At 45.1% G+C, this 20,844-nt stretch overlaps 1 long non-coding RNA gene across 1 annotated transcript; it reads right to left on the bottom strand.

The window, feature by feature from the left end:
• Positions 1–476: 476 nt before the first annotated feature.
• On the bottom strand, positions 477–17,800 carry LOC138429952 (uncharacterized). The gene is made up of 7 exons (XR_011252925.1): positions 17,461–17,800; positions 17,284–17,366; positions 11,494–11,610; positions 9,883–9,932; positions 7,381–7,445; positions 6,975–7,070; positions 477–868 (listed from the first exon to the last, which is right to left on the bottom strand). It is a non-coding gene; the product is annotated as an uncharacterized lncRNA (long non-coding RNA).
• Between the last annotated feature and the right edge of the window lie 3,044 nt (positions 17,801–20,844).

Below are 20,844 nucleotides of genomic sequence, written 5' to 3' on the forward strand. Positions count from 1 at the left end.
GTGCTTGCTTGGTGATGACAGTGCTGTTTCAGATACTCTTTCCAGGGACTGGTATGGAGACGCCAGGTGATTCTCTTGATGTTCATCAATTAATCGGCAAAAGAGGGCAGAAGCACAGAACAGGTCTTTCTGGTGATCAAAGTCTCTATTCATGGATACTGCACTTAGCAAGAAAACAACTTCCATCCATCTTCCCCTTCACTGGCTCGACATCTCGTCCTTCCCTGCTCTCCCTTCACATCTGGCATCTATACAGCGGGACTCCGTCTCCTTACAAGTCACAGCCATGCAAAGAGAAACTCCGCAAGTGCGGAAGGCAGGACTGGAACCTCTCCCCCTGGGGTGCACAGCCTTGCCACAGGCTGTGGTCACATTCCATACCAGTGACATATGTATTTGGAAGGACATGTTCTTTTAGGCATAATAAAATTGAATCTCATCTCCACATCTGGTGCTAAGAAGGAAAACTGCCTTAATTAAACACAGCAGAATCCAGATTTATTGCTCAACACATGGAGTACTCTTAGTCTCCGAGGACCAAATCTGATATTCCAAAAAGACATTTTCCACTGGCACTTGTACACTTGTCCATCTACAGCCTTCAGATGAATGAAACCAAGGAGAACAAATGTGTTCCTCAATTTTCAATATGGTAAAAAGATTTACAATGTAATGAAAAACATAAGGCCAATACAACTAGTTGAAAAGTGAACGCAAAGTCAATTAGCTGTTTCAGCCATATTTCCTTCCAAGCAAGTAGGTGGACTGTTTGTTCCCCGCCTCCCATTGGAAGCATAGACGATTTTCTTTAACTTGCGCTTCAGTATCCTGAAGGTTGTTTTTAATTCCAGGTAGTGAAAACTCTTGGCTGTGGGAAAGAGATTAGAGAAATAAAGGAATAGATCAACAGTACATAAAACTGAAGCCCTGAGAAATGAATTGTTTTCCCAAGCAAACAGGTCTAATCCGGAAAGGAGGAAACACACAGAGTGCCCGGAACAGAGTGAATGGCCCAATTGTACCACAAGCAATTCAGAAAGGCAGGCAACAAGGCTTGCCCATCTAGCAGTTCTCCCCTCTGAGTCATTTCTTTTAAGCACCACTAATAATAAAATGCTGGAATTTTCATTGAACATGAAATAAAAGGCACTTTATAGATAAAGAAATAGTTCAAGTATATATCAGATCCTTACTGTACTGGCCTTGACTTTGATCTTCCTCAGTTTGTTTTATTTATCTCAACCTGAGATTCCACAACACCAAGTTGTGGATGTGACTGGTGATGGAAGTAAAGTCCAATGCAATATTGCACAGAAATCTGGAAAGTCAGGTCCATGAATCAAGGTAAACTGAAAGTGGTCAAACAGGAGATGGCAAGAGTGAACACTGAAATTTTAGGAATTAGCCAACTAAAATGGACTGGAATGGGTGAATTTAACTTAGATGGCCATTATATCTACTACTGTGGGCAAGAATCCCATGGAAGAAATGGGGCAGCCATCAGAGTCAACAAAAGAGTGCCAAATGAAGTACTTGGATGCAATCTCAAAAACGAAAGCATGATCTCTGCTCCTTTCCAAAGCAAACCATTCAATATCACAGTAATCCAAGTCTGTGCCCTGACCAGTAATGCTGAAGAAGCTGAAGTTAAACAGTTCTATGAAGATCTACAAGACCTTCTAGAACTAACACCCAAAAAAGATGTCCTTTTCATTATAGGGGACTGGAATGCGAAAGTAGGAAGTCAAGAAATACCTGGAGTAACAGGCAAATTTGGCCTTGGAGTACAGAATGAAGCAGGACAGAGGCTAACAGAGTTTTGCCAAGAGAACACACTGGTCATAGCAAACACCCTCTTCCAACAACACAAGAGAAGACTCTACACATGGACATCACCAGATGGTCAACACCGAAATCAGACTGATTATATTCTTTGCAGCCAAAGATGGAGAAGCTCTATACAGTCAGCAAAAACAAGGCTGGGAACTGACTGTGCCTCAGATCATGAACTCCTAAATGCCAAATTCAGACTTAAATTGAACAAAATAGGGAAAACCACTAGACCATTCAGACATGACCTAAATGAAACCCCTTATGATTATACAGTGGAAGTGAGAAATAGAATCAAGGGATTAGATCTGATAGACAGAGTGCCTGAAGAACTATGGACGGAGGTTCCTGACATTGTTCAGGAGCCAGCACGAGGAACTCCGCCCATGCCAAAGGTCATGAGGAAGGAGGCTTGGCATACGCAAAGGCGTGATCAAGCCTCAGGAAACCCCCTGTTCCCGAGCATCTAACCCCAAAACCAGAGTCTGTTTTATGCTCTCACCTACACCTCTGACTTTACGGGGGGCTCTCCCCCATAACCGTTTCTCTCGGAGAAGGAGTAAACGTGCGGCTCCAAGGCAATAAAAATTCCTGGGCGTGACAAGAGTGTCTCAGCTTACTTACTCCTCTGAAGGTTATCTAGCCCGCCTGTATAGGTTCATCAGGCCACATGTGATTGTTTACAGCCTCCCAATCTGAGAGGCACGAGATGTTTTAGACTTACTAAAGGCAAATTCTTTTGGGAAATTGTCAGTATAGTGGGTTGGTTAGGAATTATATTGGTGAAGGGTTTTTCATTTGTTGTGCCAATAATTGCTGCTAATTCCCTGCCCTGGGTGGGACAAGGGTGTCTCAGGTCAAACCTCTCTGCTGACAAGACTAGCTTGTGTGACAGGATTATCCATACTGCTGCCACTACTCACATGAGTGTTTACTACCTCTCAACCATAAACAGCACAGAGAGTTTTGGAGTCTTTTGAGAGTCTTCATGAGCATAGGGCTTTTCTCATGGTTGCCGCCAGGTCTCCATATCCTTAGGCACCTGGGAATATATGAATCCATGTAGTTGGAATATAGAAAAGGAAATAGAGTCATTTTTAAGGGGAGCAATACTAGACTTTTTGAGTGAATGAATTTTCTCTTTCGTAATAGATCACTGTACTTTGTTATAAATCACTGTGTCCTTGCTATGTAAAAATGTAACTTTATCACTATCTTAAGACTAAATAGATCGTAAGGGGAACATTGGTGAAAGGATTTTCATGTGTTGGGCTGATGTTTGCTGCTAAATCTCCATATTCCCTGCCCTTATAATGAATATAACTAGCATTTAGGAGAAATAAGTATTCACCTTTAAGATTAATCATGTTAACCTTGGGTTAAATCAATTCCTTTCTTGATTGTAACTCACTACACCCTCACCCTATAGGAATGTAACTTTATTTGGAGGGTGGTGCCTGGTTTAAGAAAAAAACACCCTTGGAAAAAATAAGTTTTTTGGTTATCAGAAAAAGCATCATAAAATGTCAGCAGGTCTCATGGCCAGAAGATGATGTAAAATCCCTAACACCTTTTTATGTGAAGCACCTGATTTTGATAAAGGTCAGGACTGCTGACCCCCCACGTGACTCTGTGTTCATCCCTATATGTAACAAAAGGTATATAAGCAAAACCAAAAATAAAGAAATTGGATTAGTTTCCAGAAAGACTGATTCCCCCATGTCGCTTCTTTCTTGCTCCCTGTTTTTCTGGCTGAATTCCCATCTGGAGCATGGATGCTATTCCACATAAACCAAGTTATTCAGCCTCTTTTTCTCCACTAATTTCCCTACTACACTACCCGTTTCTAATCTCTCTATATCTCTGTAATTAAATATGTGTTTTTCCAAGGACACCGACGCCATCCCCACCTTCGAATTCCCTGGATCCACCGGGGCTGGACCCCGGCAGTTCAGGAGGCAGTGATCAAGACCATCCCCAAGAAAAAGAAATGCAAAAAGACAAAATGGTTGTCTGAGGAGGTCTTATAAATACCTGTGAAAAGAAGACTAGCAAAAGGCAAAGGAGGAAAGGAAATATATACCAATTTGAATGCAAAGTTCCAAAGAATAGCAAGGAGAGATAAGAAAGCCTGCCTCAGTGATCAGTGCAAAGAAATGGAGGAAAACAATAGAATGGGAAAAACTAGAGATCTCTTCAAGAAAATTAGAGAGCATTTCATGCAAAGTTGGGCACAATAAAGGACAGAAACGGTATGGACCAAACAGAAGCAGAAGATATTAAGAAGAAGAGGCAAGAATACACAGAAGAACTGTACAAAAAAGAGCTTCACAACCCAGAAAATCATGATGGTGTGATCGCTCACCTAGAGGCAGACATCCTGGAATGTGAAGCCAAGGGGGCCTTAGGAAGCATCACTACAAAGAGAGCTAGTGGAGGCGATGGAATTCCAGTTGAGCTGTTTCAAATCCCAGAAGATGATGCTGTGAAAGTGCTGCACTCAACATGCCAGCAAATTCGGAAAACTCAGCAGTGGCCACAGGACTGGAAAAGGTCAGTTTCCATTCCAATCCCAAAGAAAGGCAATGCAAAAGAATGCTCAAACTACTGCACAATAGCACTCATCTCACACACTAGCAAAGTAATGCTCAAAATTCTCCAAGCCAGGCTTCAACCGTACATGAACCATAAACTTCCAGATGTTCAAGCTGGATTTAGAAAAGCCAGAGGAACCAGAGATCAAATTGCCAACATCTGTTGGATCATTGAAAAAGTGAGAGAGTTCCAGAAAAACATCTACTTCTGCTTTATTGACTATACCAAAGCCTTTGTGTGGATCACAACAATCTGTGAAAAATTCTTCAAGAGATGGGAATACCAGACCACCTGACCTGCCTCCTGAGAAATCTGTATGCAAGTCAAGAAGCAACAGTTAGAACTGGACATGGAACAACAGACTGGTTCCAAATAGGAAAAGGAGTACGTCAAGGCTGTATATTGTCACCCTGCTTATTTAACTTCTATGCAGAGTACATCATGAGAAATGTTGGGCTGGAAGAAGCACAGGCTGGAATCAAGATTGCTGGAAGAAATATCAATAACCTCAGATATGCAGATGACACCACCCTTATGGCAGAAAGTGAAGAGGAACTAAAGAGCTTCTTGATGACATCAAAAGAGGAGAGTGAAAAAGTTGGCTTAAAACTCAACATTCAGAAAATGAAGATCATGGCATCTGGTCCCATCACTTCATGGGAAATAGATCGGGAAACAGTGGAAACAGTGGCTGACTTTATCTTTTGGGGGGCTCCAAAATCACTGCAGATGGTGACTGCAGCCACAAAATTAAAAGACACTTGCTCCTGGAAGAAAAGTTATGACCAACATAGACAGCATATTAAAAAGCAGAGACATTACTTTGCCAACAAAGGTCCATCTAGTCAACACTATGGTTTTTCCAATGGTCATGTATGGATGTGAGTTAAACTATAAAGAAAGCTGCTCACTGAAGAATTGATGCTTTTGAAGTGTGGTGTTGGAGAAGACTCTTGAGAGTCCCTTGGATTGCAAGGAGATGCAACCAATCCATCCTAAAGGAGATCAGTCCTGAATATTCGTTGGAAGGACTGATGCTGAAGCTGAAACTCCAATACTTTGGCCACCTGATGTGAAGAATTGACTCATTGGAAAAGACCCTGATTCTGGGAAAGATTGAAGGTGGGAGGAGTAGTGGACAACCGTGGATAAGATGGTTGGATGGCATCACTGATTTAATGGACATGAGTTTGAGTAAACCCTGGGAGTTGGCGATGGACAGGGAAGCCTGGCGTGCTGCAGTCCATGGGGTCACAAACAGTCAGACACGACCGAACAACTGAACTGAACTGAAACTCCACATCACCACCACAACCATCTCTCAGGCAAGGACCCAACTCCTGACTCCTCTTCAAGGCTCCAGAGTCCCATTTCCAGTGCTTAAGCAGATGTCCGTGCTTATTTACTGGACCTCCCTAACAGGGGTACCACCAGACCTCAAACTCCATATACCCCCAACTCAACTCACGTTTTTCTCCTGCGTGTGCCCCTCCTCCTCTCTTCCCCATGCTGGTCAAGTCTCCCCAGGACCTCAGACTGAGAACTCAGCCATCACCATGATCCTTGGCCTGAATCCACGCCGCCAGAGCTGTGATGCTTCCTGTCTGCACGGACCAGCCTCCCGGTGGTGTCCCTGGCACCCCCATGCAAGACTTCACCTGGCTTCTCCCCTCATCCAGCCCGCATCCTCATAAGCACAGGTGAACAGGTGAACTCCTTTGACCAGGATTCTGACCAGGCTCCTCCAGGTTGGAGCCCATCTTGCCCTGCACTGCTCTGAGAAGGGATCCGATGTGCTCTGCTGTTGTGACAAGACCCGTGACAACTCACAGGGTGTCTCCAGCTTGTTTGCCACCTCGCGAGCACCATCTCTGCCCCTGCAGTGCATTCCTACGTTTGTCTCAGATAACCAGGGTCTGTCCTCCACAGCATACGCTGGCACCTCTCCAGCCATGCCGCTGCCTTCTTGAGAGCATCACATCATTCCCAATTGTCTGTTAAATACAATCCAACTATTTCAGCAAGTAAGACTCTGAAATATCCGATCTACCCACCCAGCTTGCTCAACAGAATCCCCCAACACAGGAGGCTCGAGTGAACTGCACTTCCCTGCCTCTGTGCCATTTGGCACAAATACTGACGCCCCCATGACCTCCAAGTTCCCTTCTCCCTCTGCGGTGTTGCTGCAAAAGCAGGAGTATGGCTCTATTAGCTTCTACTCTCTGCCTATCCCCAGCTCCCCTGGAGCTGACTGTCCCCCACCAACCTCCACAATCCCAGGTTACACACTAAGCCAGAGGAAATGGCACTGTGAGTTGGTATCATTGACTTGGTGCCAAGCAGAAAACAGAGAATTTTCTCTAGTTTATAATAGAGAATGAGTTAATTTCAGTAGAAATCCTGAAACACCCCATGTGACAGATGAATTAAAACCCAGAAAACTCCTAAATCTACAAGCTTTAAGCCTCACTGATCTGTTCAATTCTGACTCTGGAATCTCTGCTGGTGAACTGGAAAGGGAAGAGTTAGGGTTCGGTGTCTATTGTTACCTCATCTCCCAGCAAAGTTTATATGCAGGTTTCTGACCCCGATGGCCAAACAGGTCACATGTTTACCTCTTCCCTCCCCCGATCCCATTGAAATATCTGAAAAAAAAAAAGAAATTAATGGCAAATACTTATAAGCATAAAACGGGAAAGGTTCCCATTAGAGGACCAGAAACTCCAGGGAATTTCTGACTCTTGAGTCAAGGGGAAAGTACAGAAGGGAGGTCTCAGAAGGCACTGGGCCAAATAAAGGAACACAGCAGTACCCCAGGAACACCCCCGCCCCTCATGGATACAGGATGAAAGGGAAAGCAACATCCACCTGGAGCAGTGTTGGTACCGCCCAAGGTTCTCTGTCCCCAGACCAATACCTTTCCTGCTGTCCCTATGGGAAGGGGCCCCAGCCTACCTCTTCTCCAAAGCATCACCCTCCAGGCAGGGAAGAAGAAACTCAGATGAGGGCAGGGTGGAGAGCTTGGCAGAGAAATCAAATGCTGGCTTCACAACCTGTATACTAGTATACAACCACTACCCAATGTTCAATCTAGAACTTCTTTACGAGTGTAAATGATAAAAGGTCACCCCAAATTTGAGGAAAATCAACTGCCTAAGGAAGATACAACAAGCTGGACCTGTGGAATAACTTGCCTTGGAGTAAAGAGAGGAATTGCAGGCAATACAGGACTCAGAAATGTTGATCAAAGGATACAGAATTTCAGCTGTGAACCGGACGGACAAGTCCTAGGAATCTAACGTACAATGTGGTGGCTACAGTTGGCAATACTGATTTACATTCTAGAAATCTGACGTGAACAGGTCTTGATTCTCACCAAAAAAAAAAAAGTTAGCTGTTAATATGTGAAGTGAGAGGCATGCCATTTTAACTTGATTGTGCTGATCACTTCACAGCGTCTACATATATCGAAACACGCTGCGCACCTTTACCATGCACAGTTCCTCGTTAGTCATATCTGAATAAAGCTGGGGGAGGAATGGTTTCAGTCGGCATCCTCAGAGAAATTCAAAAGTAATCATGCGGATTAACACGGAAACAAGGCTTTCTCTAACACTCTTGCTCAAGGATGAGAAGTAAATAATGCCCAGTATATTAATAAAACCCAGCAGAAAGGCCATGCAACGGTGCAAACTAAAGGATATGCACAAAACATCTGTTTAAATGTCAGGAATGAGACAAAATCCATCAGATATTATTACATGTGGATTGAATTCCTGTACAACAAAACAAAAATTTCCCGATGGGGTAAGGGGAGTAGGGAGAATCCAAGATTAATGTTTTATTTATAAGACCAACAACAAATGATACAAAAATACTGATACCTGATTGCATGGTTTGTAAGACTGCATAAATAAATGTGTGTATCATGTAAGTACCAACGAAAAGAAAACCGAAGCATCAGCACTGTAATATAGAACTCAAGCCAAGCATTAAATGAGGGAGAAGCGATTCCTTTCCAAGGGGCTGGTTTGCCTTGTCTTTTGGCCCCGCAGGCTGGACTTCCTGACGGTGCCAGCCCGGTATCTTTACCAGCCGTCCACTGGTTTCCTTTATAGCACCAATCACAATCCTTTCAGACTAACGTTTACTTATTTACTTCATCATTATTTGTTTCCATAAATACACATGTATGAATCATGAAATGCAGGAAACAGGGTTTTTTAAAATTTGCCATTGTATTTCTAGGGCTTGCTTAGCACAGTGCCTAGAACATAAGACACATTCAGTATTTTTAAAATAAACCCCAATATATAACATCACAAACCTTCAAGTACTCAAAAACTTCAAGAATACCTTACTAAAATATATTTTAAATAAAGATAAATTTAACAAAACTACATGATCAAAATAAAATAATTTAGTATAACTCTGAACATAATGCTTCATATAGAAGTAAAACTAAGGATATAAATTTCTTAATTCATTCAACAAATATGCTTAATTCCTATATGAGTCAGATCCTGTCAGGCATTTGGGGCAGAGTTGAGAAGGAAACGGACATGTCTACCTCAATGAATTTGCGCTGAAATGAATCCAGAACTCAGCTAATACAGCCCACCATCAGACCAATCATGTAAATATAAGCATGTGACAATGTGTATATGTGTATTACTATACCCTGACACATAATATAATGGACTCATTATATATCTTTGGAACACTGACAGAAATTGAGCAGGTTCTAGGTTACAAAAAAATACATTTTTTCTAAATTGAAATCCTTCAGACTACTCTCTTTAACCACAATGTAATAAAACCAGAAATTAATAAACAAAGTGTTAGTCACTCAGTCATGTCCGACTCTTTGCGACCCCATGGACTGTAGCCCAGCAGGCTTCTCCATCCATGGAATTTTCCAGGCAAGAGTACTGGAGTGGGTTGCCATTTCCTTCTCCCGGGGATCTTCCCGGCTCAGGGATTGAACCTGAGTCTCCCGCATTGTGAACAGATGCTTTACTGTCTGAGCCACCAGGGAATCTGGGGGAATCAGGAATAAACAAAGAGGAGCCAACAACTCTAAGTATCCGGACATTCAAATAAATCTGAAGCCAAACATGGAACCAAAATTGTAACTAGACCACACTTAGGATATTCTGCGCATAAACATATGGGGTTTAGTCAAGGCAACACTTAGAGGGAAAATTTACAGAATTAACTACTTTTTAGAAGAAAAATAGTAAAATAAATGAATTAAGTGCCCAACAAAAGATATAGCAAAAAGATAATGAAATAAGCCAAATAAATATGAAAAAAATTAACAGTAAACTCAGAAATTAAAAAAATAAAGGGGAAGATTACTTAATAGATGAGTAAAATGAAGAGCTGGTTATTCTTGAAAATTAAACATGAAACAGACCTAAGTCAGGTCAAGAAGAAAAGAGATCACAACCACACCTGAGTACGGATTCTTCTTGCTCCAGTAGAAGGAATTCCATAATAATAACCTGAAAAAGACATGTTAGATCATATACACCATATCATATTATAATAAAGGACCACAAAATTATTTTATGGCTTTGAAGGAGAAAAAAGTATTTTTTTTGCCTTCTAACTGAGCAATCACCAATGAAATATCAATAACTGACAAATTTGGGAAATGTTTGATTAACATTTATAACACATGCAAAAGCTTTCTTAGAAATTTTTCCTAGGTTATGTAAAATAAAAGCCATTTTTCTACAAAATACTGTGGAAGCTGGCATCTTTAAAGATCTTTTTCTCATTGGAGAAATTACTAAAGATGCCTGATGGGTATATGATACTTATTATATTTACATCAAATGTTTGCCTAAATATAATGTTCAGAAGTTTAGGGTCTTTGTATTGCTGTGTGATCACAGTTCATTTTTCAAATAGCACTTTGTTTTTTTCTCTGCGTACAAACGAAACATGGACTCACTACCCAAAATGTGAATGTTCTAGGCATGTATAAAAAGATACTTTAAATTCAACCACTCAGAGAAAAATGTCACACACTCATATCTAAGTTTTACAACATTTATATATTCTTTCATTGTTAAATTTTATATAAAATTATATTTGATATATATTGAATCATTATGTCAACATTTCAATAAAAAAGCAAGGAAATGAAAAAAAATACACTTGATAGATATCATTAAGATTCATTTAATAAAATAATATCCCTTCATGAATGTGGAAAAAAAAAGAAAGAAGAAAGGGTTTGTAAACACAGACACAGTGGAGGCTAAATAGCTATAAGAGAGCACTATATTCAACCCCATACAACAGATGTGATTATGAACTGAACAGTTTTTTAAGAAATCAAATATAAACAAAATTAAGCCAAAATTACAGAACTTGAATAGACCACAGAGAAGCTACTGGGCTCAGCCGTGTAGCTCAGAACCCAGACCCTGGTGTCTGGACTCTGCCTGGAACCTCCCTGCAGCCTTGGGTCACTGCTTTCAGTCTCTCTAATGACACTTCCCGGAGAAGGCGATGGCACCCCACTCCAGTACTCTTGCCTGGAAAATCCCATGGACAGAGGAGCCTGGTGGGCTGCAGTCCATGGGGTCGCTAAGAGTCGGACACGACTGAGCGACTTCACTTTCACTTTTCACTTTCATGCATTGGAGAAGGAAATGGCACCCAAACTGGAGGCTGTGTGGCCCAGCGTCTGTTTCAAAGCTCAAGCAGTTGTATCTGGCTGTCAAAGTCTGGGCCACGTGGCCACACCATAGCTCAAAGGAGCCTTGTCACATCTCCTGTGGAAGGTGGGCTCTGTGCATAGATGCACAAAGCCTCTGCCTAAAGACAAGTGTGGGATTCAGAGACTCGATAATCAGAACACTCAGTCACCGTGGTGGTTAGATAAAATCTTTACTGGGGAGTAAAGCAGATTCTAATCAGCATTTCAGCAACCTCATCCCAGTGCCCAGGCAGCTGTAAAATAGACACTTTTCTACCCTCTCAAGTTCAGTACCACCCCTGGAGGGTTTGCGTCCATATCTGCATCTCACCCTGGTTTCAGCCAACACTTACTTACGGAGTTCCTGATGTGAGCAAGGTGTGATTCCAACTGTTCTGTGTCTCCACCTATACACCTCCTATGATCTCAATGTCAGCAGGTCTCAAAGCTGACCATGACCTCCTTTATCTCTGCAAAATAAGGAAAATCAAAGGACTCAATAAAGAGATTACGAGGTTTGAATGGGGTCAGGCATGCAGCACTGTGCCTGAAACGCGATTAGGGATGAATAAATATTAGTCTTATATATTATCTTTATTATTATCCTTTCTTGCCTCCAACCTGATCCTCCCACATCCCTATAAACCCACTTGACCTCCATGTAGTTTTCGACCCCTCAACACCTTCACACGCCACCTGCTCTGTGAAGGGCTGCGGCACCCAGGCAGAGCCCTCTCTCTGGACTGCAGTGCTGAGACAGGCTCTCTGGACACTCCTAATTACCAGTCACAGAGCTCCAGCCATATTCCCCTCCTTTTGTTCCCTGAACACTCCAAGATCTTTCATGCCTCTGGGCCTTTATTTGTACAACCCTCTCTACCTAGAAGCTTTGGCCCCAGATCTTTGCCTGGCTGCACCCTTATCTTCTTCAGTTATGAGTTTATCCCTCCTGTCCTTTGAGAGAATTTCCCTAATCACTGTACATGAAACACAGCTCTCTTCCTGCCCCATCGCGCAATCCTCTCCGCGTTTCTCACCTATTTCTTCGCTATTAGCAGTGCTACACCAGTTTCAGGTGTAAACAAAGAGACTCAGTTACGCACATACATGTCTCTACACTTTTCCAAATTCTTTCCCAATTTGGTTGTTACGTAATACTGAGCAGAATTCCCTATGCTACACAGTAGATCTTCGTTTGTTATCCGTTTTAAATAGAGCACATAGATTTAAATACAGCAGTGTGTTTGTATCATCGCCTGCAATGATTCTTCTCCATTAACCCAGATATGGTCTATCTTTCTCGCATTAGAATATAAGCTCAGTGAGATAAGCAAGCTTAGTCCCAGGACTCCAATAAATGACACATGGATGGATGCACGCATTCAGGAGTCAACAGGCACTTCTGTTATTCTGTTATAACACTTAAAACCTAAGTGACTCTCTGCTTGATGCATTAGAATGAGTGTTGAAAGACAGAGGCTGCGTCCCTGTACACTTCATGCCTAAAACTTGACACAAGCTTTCTGCAGACTTATTTTAACTCATTTTCTTTGTACCGACACGAAGAAAAAACATGGGGCACTGGGGCACCCCATCGTTAACGGGTAGGAACTCAGGCCTGCTGTAGAGTCAGAACTGAGAAACCAAGGTGCCAATAATTAACACGTGGCTATTAGAAATAGGATGGGGGCCCAGAGCCGAGTAACAGGAGGGATTCTGTGGTCGTGTCGTTTCGCTTTGTTTTGCTTTGGTTTTTAAATAAAGGAAATGATGATGTTGGCAAGTTGCTGATTACACAAGGAGAGGGCTGCAATTCAACGCAGGCTGATGCCCCTTCCAGCTCTGATACCATCATTCCAGAATTTTGAGCCCTTCCCTTTCTTTCTAAAGCAGAAACCTGATCATGCAGCTCCCCTGCTGAAAAGCCATCAGGTTCCGACTGTCACAGCAAAAGGCAATTGGAATCATGGGCACGTCTCCCTCACCACCACCGCCTCTCTCCCTCCAGAGCCCCCTCTGGTTTATGCGCCAAGGGTCCTTGCTAAGGTGCTCCGCTCCTTCACCCTCAGGTGGCTTGTCTCCCAAACAGCAGGGACCGAGTAAAGATGTGATGTGTGACTTGCCTTTGCTGGCTTCTATGTTCCTCCTGGTCCATTACCTGTTGAAATTCCCTTAACTACACTGTCATTGGACTTGGAAATGATTTTAAACCAGACTGCTTTAAGACTGCTGTCCCTTGGGGTAAGAGCCTGGCCTTGCACTGGCTGTTTGCCATGCAGACTGCCGCTGCTGCTGCTAAGTCGCGTCAGTCGTGTCCGACTCCGTGCGACCCCACAGACGCAGCCCACCAGGCTCCCTTGTCCCTGGGATTCTCCAGGCGAGAACACTGGAGTGGGTTGCCATTTCCTTCTCCAGGGCATGAAAGTGAAAAGTGAAAGTGAAGTCGTTCAGTCGTGTCTGACTCTTGGCGACCCCATGGACTGCAGCCCACCAGGCTCCTCCGTCCATGGGGTTCTCCAGGCGAGAGCCCTGGAGTGGGTGCCGTCACCTTCTCTGGCCAAGCAGATTAGTTCTGGATTTACCCCATTGTTTTTGTACCTTCCTCGGACTTGGTGAGCACCCCCATACTTCAGCCGAGAGTAAAACACTCCTCACCCCTCCCCGCCCCACAGCCCTGTCAGGCGCCTCTTCACTCAGCCCTGCAGAGAGAGCACGCCTCCCTCTGTGTGCTGCCTGCACAGCGCTGGAGTGCCCCAGCTCCCCTTCTGCTGTCAGCATCAGGAGCACGTCTACTGTCTGTCTTTTAATGCTTCCTGTTCTAGGGATGAGCACTTAGCACAGAGATCAGCCTTAAATAAGGAGAAGGAAATGGCAACCCACTCCAGTGTTCTTGCCTGGAGAATCCCAGGGACAGAGGAGCCTGGTGGGCTGCCGTCTATGGGGTCACACAGAGTTGGACACAACTGAAGCGACTCAGCAGCAGCAGCTGTTTTTAACTTATGTGCAGAGTACATCATGTGAAATGTTGGGCTGGATGAATCACAACGTGGAATCAAGGTTGCTGGGAGAAATATGAAGAACCTCGAATATACAGATGATACCACTTTAATGGCAGAAAGTGAAGAGGAACTAAAGAGCCTCCTGATGAAGGTGAAAGAGGAGAGTGAGAAAAGCTGACTTAAAGTCAACTTTCAGAAAACGAAGATCACAGCATCTGATCCTGTCACTTCATGCCAAATATACGAGGAAAATGTGGCAACAGTGTCAGATTTCATTTACTTGGGCTCCAAACTCAATGCAGACGGTTAGTGCAGCCACAAAATTAAAAGATGCTTGCTCTTTGGAAAAATAGCTATATCAAACCTAGACAGTGTTTTAAAAAGCATAGACATCACTTTGCCAACAAAGGTCCCTATAATCAAAGCTATGGTTTTTCCAGTAGTCTTGTATGGATGTGAGAGTTGGACCATAAAGAAGGCTGAGCACTGAAGAACTGACACTTTTGAACTGTGGCATTGGAGAAGACTCTTGAAAGTCTCTTGGACTGCAAAGAGATCAAAGTCATCAATCCTAAAGGAAATCAGTCCTGAATATTCATTGGAAGGACTGGTGCTGAAGCTGAAGCTCCAGTACTTTGGCCATCTGATACAAAGAGCTGACTCATTGGAAAAGACCCTGATGCTGGGAAAAAATGAGGGCAAGAGGAGAAGGGGGTGACAGAAGATGAGATGATTGGATAGCATCACTGACTCAATGGACATGAATTTGAGGAGATTCAGAGAGATGGTGACGGACAGGGAAGCCAGGCATGCTGCAGCTCATGGGCTTGCAAAGAGTCGGACACAACTTAGTGACTGAACAACACCACAAGGCTATTTCTTATCTTTTCCTTGTCTATCTTTAAAATTATTTTTGGATAAATAATACATAGACAATGTAAAATAAAAAAGCATTTTTGGTTCAGTTCAGTTCAGTCGCTCAGTCTTGTCCGACTCCTTGCAACCCCATGAATCGCAGCACGCCAGGCCTCCCTGTCCATCACCAACTCCCCGAGTTCACTCAGACTCACGGCCATCAAGTTGGTGATGCCATGCAGCCATCTCATCCTCGGTCGTCCCCTTCTCCTCCTGCCCCCAATCCCTCCTAGTATCAGGGTCTTTTCCAATGAGTCAACTCTTCTCATGAGGTGGCCAAAGTTTCTGGTTAAGAGGTACAGAATTGGAAGCGTTTAACTGCATATGGATTTTATCTGGCTTCCTAGTATTTGTCATGCACAGTACTCACATCCAGGTGGTTTAAAACATACTCCCAGGAAACTTCATTATCTCTTTAATTTGCTCAATAAATTCAGGATCTCTTTCTTTTGGCATCATAAATGTGTTATTCCCAACATGTACGTGAATACAATACAGTCAGCGATGAAGTGTCTAATTAGTCTAGCTCTTCAGTCTCCTTACCTGTAACATTAAGATGAGGAAAACTGAGTCAGCATGAGTGATCTGCCCTAAGTAACAAGCTAGGAGGCAGAGACAGGCCTGGGAGCAGGCACCACAGCCATAAGCACTATGCTCTTAGCCCTTAGCCCTCCAGCTCCGGGGCTGAGTTCTACCCTGCTGGGTGAAGCAATCACACACACAGGCTAGGTGAAGGACAGAAAGCAAACCGTGGCTTCAGAAACAGTGGTGTCTAATAACCAGTAATACACAGATCCTGCCTCAAGTCACCGTCAGCCCCCCATGCTTAGAGAGGCAACCATGCCCAGGGCCCCAGTCAAATGGGAAAAGCAGTGGTGCTCGGCCAGCAGCTATCCTGTGTGCGTGCTACACCCTGAGGTGGGGCTGCTGTCAATACTGGACAAGAAGGCCTGATCCTGGGTCTGAGGGGCCCCCTGCTCTCCAACACCTATCGCTTCCTCCTGCTCCAAGGAGACCTCCCCTCACTCCAGCCACACAAATCAGAGGAAGTGACCGAGAAAGGCATCAGGCCGTGAGGCCCGATCAGGGGCCACAAGCCGTGGCTCTGGCTCCCACATCTGTGATGTGCGCAGATAATTTCAGAGAACGGAAAGAGAGAAGGGGCCACTGCTGGCCTTCCTGTGCTCCCCAGGAAGCAGGAAGCAGGAGGTTTCCACCACACAAAGGAGAGAATGAGTGAGTAAGCGTATTCCAAGGACGCTGCCCACAAGCATGTCTGGCTCCACCAGAGCCCTGAGGAGGACGTCTGAGGCTATTCCCTCCTCCTGGCAGTGCTGCCAGGCACAGGGTGCCAAAGAGGAGTCTGCCAGAGGGAGCTTCTGGAAAGTTTCTAACAGCTGGTGTTTCAAGTTTGCCCTTTCCTGTTCCCCCAGAAAGTTAAAGAATATGGACATAAATCGGTACTAAAAGCATAGAAGGGCCTGTAAGTGAAGCCCCAATTCAATCAGGCAGAGTACGCCTGATTTGTTCAGTCCAGAGAGCCAGCCTCCCTCCGGGAATAATGCACAGCCTTCTGAGGGTAACTGTTCAATCTGTCTCATCCCTACTGTTTTCCCTGGCTTCTCTCCTAGACGGTCTCTGGGTGTGTGCGGGGAGGAGTCACATGGTTTGACAGCAGTGGAGGGGAGGTAATGAGTTCCAGAGTCTATGCTAAGCTGCCAAGGAACTACTCTAGTGTCTGAAACTGTTGTCGGCCCCATGCTAGGAGCCAGATGCCTGTGCAGCAGTGAAGCCTGTCCTTCCTGAGCTCAGTCTCCTCCTGCACTTCCTCTCCGCTGATCCCACTAACCACAGAACATCCCTCGACGCTGCCATACTCACTGTCTCCCCTGGACAAGCTCCTGACGTTCACTGACTGCTTCCCTATCGTCATGAACACACTGGCAGAGCCACTGACTCTCAGCCCAGCATCCACTCCAAACAGGAGCCCCAGGGTGGATGAGGAATCTAGAGGCCCTTCTCTGGCTGAGCCTGCCATGCATGACAGTTGCCTCCCAGAGCCCCAGACGGGGAGCTCCCCCACACACCCTAGGTGTCCCCACCTGCTGACCCAGTGCCTCTGCTTCCCTGGGTGAAGTCAGGGGAGCAAGGATCAGCGCGCTCATCTGCCCCTCCTGCCCCACTCCGCCTCCAACCCTCTACCAACAGAGTATAAGAATCCCACCTTACCCTGCCTTCATCAGTACACCCTCCAGACTCGTGGTTAATCCTTCAGGGCAGGTTTCTTCTCAGCACTGTAGGAACATCTCTGTCTAGGAGAGAAAGTTATGTGTATGGAACACATCAGAAAGAGAGCACATTTTTCTTAAAAAAAATAAATAAATAAAATAAAGGATCCTCCCTTACACTGTCTGGCAGATTCCACAGAAAGAGCCCCTTCTTGAAGCTGGAGCCAGAATCCCACCCAGAGTGTCCTTTCCAAGGGATGCTCAGTTCAAGAGGACCAGGTTCCAAGAGCAAAAGAAGGCTTAGTCCACCTGGGGGACCCTGGCTTCTAGAACGCTTCGTGGGTAAGCCCTCAGCTGTCCCATCCCTCTCATGGGTGACATTTGGCCCTAAAAGAGCCAACGCAGCCACTGTCCTGGGGTCTAGTCAGTATGTTCAGCGGGTAATCAGAGAATGATGGGGACGCCAGTGACGTGATGGGGACGCCAGTGACGCGCAGGCCTGAGCACCTCGCTCGCACACAGTGTGGGGATAGGCTATGCCTCCTTGCAGGCGAACTGTAGTGCTGGGACATTGAGTTGACCTGCCCCTGCTGGGGAAAGCACAGAGCCCTGGAAGCTTCCGTTTCCAAAGCAAAAGAACAAGAACATCTCCCGGGTTGTGAATACTCGTCAGGAAATAGCCACAGGGCCCTGCCTGCCAATTCTGCTTTGAAGACAAATGGCAAAAACAAACAAAATCCTAAAACAAAGACTATAAACCACTAAGAAAAATTATTTCAAGGAGGGGTTGTAAAGAGACTGCCAAGGAGGATTTGAAAAAAAAAACTGAGGTGTGTTATAAATCAACGGTTCTTTTATGGACCTGCCGGTGTTCCAGGTTGCAACAGGGAGGGTCACTGGGGGGATGCAATCGTTCGAAGTAGAAATGCTTAGCCCCAACTTGGAGCTCAGGGAGGAGAAAATGCCAGTCGATTTTCTCAGAATGTCTCATTAGCTGAGATATTCAGAGGAGACCTTCGAGTTCCAAGAACAAGACAGGGTGAGCCGATCGCCGGTGCTGGTGAAGCCACACTTTCTATCGACACTGGGGTGACTTTGCTTCAATGCACCCCCAGTTCTTCCTTGCTTCAGAAAGGCTTTGGGCCAAAGGAAAAAGCAGAGAGATCTGAGTGGACAGATGTTTGAATCTTGACTCAGCGGCCACTGAGAACTGGAGGGTGTGGCCTGGCAGACTGGAGGGAATCCAGCAGGGCATTTAGGATAACTGGGGGAAAAGCCAAGAGACTGAATGGATCTCATAGCTGGAGTGAGGAAGACAGGAAAAAAATTTTTTCTTTATCTGGCTTTGGAGGATGGGGAAGTAGACGCTGGCCAGGAAGGCATGAGGATTAGAGGTGAGCATCGTATCTCCCAACTCCACGCCAGCTCCCAACCCCCAAAGCTGCCTTCAGCAACCCTGTTCTCTGCGCCGGGCCCCATGCCAGCGTCTGGAGGAAGGGGCGTGGCGTCTTGGTCGCGGTGGCCCATGGGGTGCCCGTCATCCATGGCTATGGCTGACCTTGGCCTTTCTGTGCGCTGACCTTGCCCAGCCGTTCCCTCAGCTCCTGTTCCTGTGCATGCCAATTCATTTCAGTTCTCTGTGTGAGTCTCCCTTCGTCCACTTGGAAGAGGCCATGCTCTGCTGTAACTCTGAACGCTTCACCTTAAGGCTGTTTTCAGGCCAGTTCTATTGGCCCATCCTCAGTTCAGGAACATTGGGAACGTCCTCCTCTTCTCTGCAGGTAAACCTGCCAGCCAAGTAGGCGAGTTCAGGTAGATCTGAGGAATGCAGGCTTTGCCCACCAGGACGACGTCCAGGATTGAAGGCCACACTGTGAAACTCTCGGTCATTGTGTTCTTAGCACCGAGGAGATAACCCCACTTCCTAGTCCAAGAACAACACCCAGCTCCTTGTCTGGACAGTTCTCACTTACAGGCTCACAATACTCATTGTTTTCGTTTACTTCCGAACCGGCGACCTTGAGCAGCTATTATTGAGTGTGGTTATGCACATAATGTAATTATAACTTGTGACTATTGTTGCTTCCCTCCAGGTCCACTACCTTTAGCCTTGGTCCTCATTATCTCTCACACTGACTTTGCCTTCTTGAACTGTCTTACTGTGTGTGTGTGTATGTGTGTGCGATGGGGTATGTGTATGCTTGGTGTGTGTGGGGGGATTGTGGTGTTCGGTGTAGTGTGTGTGTGGTTGTGTATGTGGTGTGTGTATGGGGAGGTGTGTATGGTGTGTGTGTGTCTGTTTGTGTATGTGTGGTGGGATGAGTGTGTCTGACCCTTTTGTGCCCTCAAGGGCTGTAGCCCGCCAGGCTCCTCTGTCCATGGGGTTTCCCAGGCAAGAACACTGAAGTGGGCCGCCATTTCCTGCTCCAGGGGATCTTCTTAACCCAGGGACCAAACCCACATCTCCTACGTCTCCTGGCAGGTGGCTATTTTACCACTAGAACCACCTGTGAAATCCTGCCCTGGAGGATGAGACTTTGGGGCAAAAGCTGCCCCACACCTGTTCTACTCCGGAAAGGTGTGAGCAGACCTGCCACCCAGCACCTGCAGCCGGCTCTCCAGGACCCCGGCCACAAACGACAGGTCAGCACTTCCCTTTCCATAGCTATTTGACACGTGCATGTGGGGGACATTCCAGACCCACTGGATCTCTTCCCCTTCTGGCCACACAAACTACTTGAGACATCAATCTTGTCTTTGAAAATATCTATCATAAAGGTAAGAGCTTTTGTGATCATTTTTATATCTATGTAGCTAATGGGAGTTCTGAAAATTTGAAACAAATCATTAAGTATCAAGTGAAAGAAACAATGAAATCATTTCTGGCATCTCATCTCATAATCATTACCACCAGCCTGTATATGAAATCTCACTGTATCCTTCCAATGACACCATGTATAGTTATTACTATCCATTGCTTACACATTGAGGACTTGAGGACCAACTCACCCAGGATCACAGGTCCTGGCAGCCAAGACTGCAAATTCCATCTTTTTCTATGGAATGAATACATTTGTTAGGTGGTGGTTTAGTTGCTAAGTTGTGTCCAACTTTTGCGACCCCATGGACTGTAGCCTCCTCTGTCCATGGGATTCTCCAAGCAAGAATACTGGAGTGGGTTGCCATTTCTTCCTCCAGGGATCTTCTTGACCCAGGAATTGAACCTGGGTCTTCTGCATTTGTTTAGTAAACGTGAAATAAAAACTCCTTCACTGACCATGTTGGGAGGTGGTGATAACATATCAGGCGACAGGAATGGCAGCATTTTAAGTGCCTGGGAAATTGGGCTGGGAGCGGGTCGGGGCTTATCATATGAGTCTCTTTGGAACAATCTCTTAATAAAGGGAATTTGATGGCAAAAAGGACATTAGATGTTACCCAAACTTACCAACCAAGCAATGCTCCTGCCTCATCCTGAATAACCACCATGAATACATGACCTTACAAGACAACTTGATCACATTATGTCTGGCCTGAGAAGTGGGCAGTTCTTTCCTCTATA

The sequence above is a fragment of the Ovis canadensis genome, chromosome 25 (genome assembly GCF_042477335.2).
Source record: "Ovis canadensis isolate MfBH-ARS-UI-01 breed Bighorn chromosome 25, ARS-UI_OviCan_v2, whole genome shotgun sequence".
In the NCBI taxonomy this organism is placed as follows: Eukaryota; Metazoa; Chordata; class Mammalia; order Artiodactyla; family Bovidae; genus Ovis; species Ovis canadensis.